The 2,500-nt window shown below is 78.8% G+C and overlaps 2 non-coding genes across 2 annotated transcripts in view; both read right to left on the bottom strand.

The window, feature by feature from the left end:
* LOC139998991 (28S ribosomal RNA) overlaps positions 1–266 on the bottom strand; it is a 4,027-nt gene extending 3,761 nt beyond the window's left edge. The window contains exon 1 of the ribosomal RNA XR_011803938.1: positions 1–266. This exon is cut by the window's left edge and continues 3,761 nt beyond it. This is a non-coding gene — a ribosomal RNA (28S ribosomal RNA).
* Positions 267–827: 561 nt separating this feature from the next.
* LOC139998960 (5.8S ribosomal RNA) lies at positions 828–981 on the bottom strand. Its single transcript, XR_011803906.1, has one exon. It is a non-coding gene; the product is annotated as a 5.8S ribosomal RNA (ribosomal RNA).
* Positions 982–2,500: the final 1,519 nt, after the last annotated feature.

Raw genomic sequence — 2,500 nt, 5'->3', positions numbered from 1 at the left:
CGGGCCCGGCGCGCCGGGGGGCCGCTACCGGCCTCACACCGTCCGCGGGAGGGGCCTCGATCACAAGGACTTGGGCCCCCCGAGAGCGGCGCCGGGGATGGGGGCTTCTGTACGCCACACTTCCCGCGCCCCACCGCGGGGCGGGGATTCGGCGCTGGGCTCTTCCCTCTTCACTCGCCGTTACTGAGGGAATCCTCGTTAGTTTCTTTTCCTCCGCTGACTAATATGCTTAAATTCAGCGGGTCGCCACGCCTGACCTGAGGTCGCGAACGGAAACGAGGCGCGCCGCCACCGACGACGACGACGACGCGCCCGCCTGCCTCGCTCCGCCACGAGCCGCCCGGACCGCACGCACGCGGCACGCGCCGCGCCGCACCGCGGGAGACGGGTCCCCCCCACCGCCGCGGCCGCCGCCGCCCCAAGGACGGCCGGCCGACTCGCCCTCCCGGCGCGCGGCACACCGCGCGCGCGCGCGGCAGCACGACGGCACGGGCAACCGCACGCGCGGTAACCCCCGCCCGCAGACAGCCGCGCGCGCGCGGGGACCGGCGGGGAGGGCGGCCACCGCGCCTCCGACCCACCGGAGCCCGGCGGCTCGCTCGGGGACGACGGACGGACGGACGGGAGAGAGGGGGGGGCACGAGCTCCACCCACGCGGGCGCGCTCCGGGAGCGCGAGGAGCCCGGCCGGCTCCCCGAGGGGGTCTCCACTTAGGGGCACGAAGGCCCGGCCGGCCCGGACGCCCGGACGCGGCGCGGGCCTGCGAGGCGCCCCAGCCGCGCCGCGCCACCGCCCCGCGGCGGCGGCGCCGGCGATTGACCGTCAAGCGACGCTCAGGCAGCCGTAGCCCCGGGAGGAACCCGGGGCCGCAAAGTGCGTTCGAAGGGTCGATGATCAATGTGTCCTGCAATTCACATTAATTCTCGCAGCTAGCTGCGTTCTTCATCGACGCACGAGCCGAGTGATCCACCGCTAAGAGTTGTCTGCCTTTTCGGCGCCGCCCCGCGCGCGCGGGGGGGCCGGGGCCGCTCCGCGCGACCCCCTGACGCGGACGCTCCCCGACCGAACGACCGACCGAACGATCGGCGGCCGCGGCCGAGCGAGCGTCGCCTCCGCTGACCGTACGAGCACAAGTGCGAAAAAAAAAAAGGCGAGGGAGACGCCGAGTCTCCCGAGCGACGGGAGCCCGCGCTCCCGACCGCCCCCCCGGGCCCGACGAGACCCGGGCTCGCGCTTCGAGGCCGGACCAGGCGCCCGGCTCGGCCCGGCCACGGCGAGACACGGCGGCGCGACCGCCGCGCCGCCTCCCTCGCCCGACGCCTCGCCCCGACGCCGGCGTCCGACGCGGCGCCGCCGCCGCCGCCGGGCCCGACGCGGCCACCCGAGCCCGCGCCGCCAGAGCGACGGGACGGGGGCGGAGGAGCGACGGACGAACGGACGGACCGCCCGACCGCCCGACGGCTGCCCGCGCGCTCTCGCCGCGCCCACAAGCCGCACGCGACGAACACCCTTTCACTCCGGCCACTGGCGCCTTCAGACAAACGCTCCTGCTTTCGCACTCGCCCAGGCGGTACCTCGCGCGGACGCGCGGCCGGGCGGCCGACGGGACGGCACCGGAACGAGGAGCGGCGCCCGCTCTCCGCGCCTCCGCGCGGAGACCGGCTGCGGGACGCCCCTACACCGGCCCGCCCGCCTGCTCGCTCGGCGCGGCCGGCGAGGCCGAGGGTCGAGCCGGGCGGGGAGCGCCGTCAGAGGTCGCGAGCGGGAAGCGACGGGAGACGCCTGTGCGCCGGGGGACGGCGAGGCCGCGGGCGCGCGCCGGCACGGAACGAGCGGCGCCGCCGCCGCCGCCGCCACCGCCGCCGCCGCCGCCGCCGCTCGCGCGGGGCCCCGCTGGCCGCCGCCGGACACGGCGCGGCACGCCACGCCGCCGAGCGCTCGACGGGGGCGGGGAGCCGAGACCCGCGTCTCGGCCCCTTGCTGGCGCGGGCGAGGTCGACGACGGCCGACCGCGCGCGCGCGCGGCGTCTCCGCCGAGACCGGACCGCGGAGAGAGGGGCGGGCTCCAACCCCTCTCCGGCCCTGCCGCCCGCGGGGGGCAAGCGCGGGGACCGCCGGCGGCGAGCGAGCGCGCGAGCGCGGGGGAGCGGCGCGCCCGCGAGCGCCGACCCCCAAACGACGCGCCCCGCCCGCCGCCGACGGCGAGCCCGGCCGCCCTCGCGGGCCGCCGCGGGCCGCACGAGTCTTTAAACCTCCGCCCGGCTCGGCGGCCGAGAACCCTCGGGGCCCGGAGCCCGGGGCCCGTGGCCATCCCCTAACCGGGGCGGCGCTCGGCGCCGCAGCCGGCGGGAGCGCGCTGGCACACGGGACCACACGGGTGGCTCGCCGAGGGGAGGCCGCCGAGGCGCGGACGCTAGGTACCTGGCCCTGGGATGAGGGAAACGACCCGAAGGCCCCGCAGGGGTGCCTCCCCCGCCACCGCCGCCGCCGCCGCCCCGGC

This window comes from Anas platyrhynchos, chromosome 17 (genome assembly GCF_047663525.1).
Source record: "Anas platyrhynchos isolate ZD024472 breed Pekin duck chromosome 17, IASCAAS_PekinDuck_T2T, whole genome shotgun sequence".
NCBI classification, from domain to species: Eukaryota; Metazoa; Chordata; class Aves; order Anseriformes; family Anatidae; genus Anas; species Anas platyrhynchos.
This window is presented reverse-complemented; position numbering and strand designations above follow the sequence as displayed.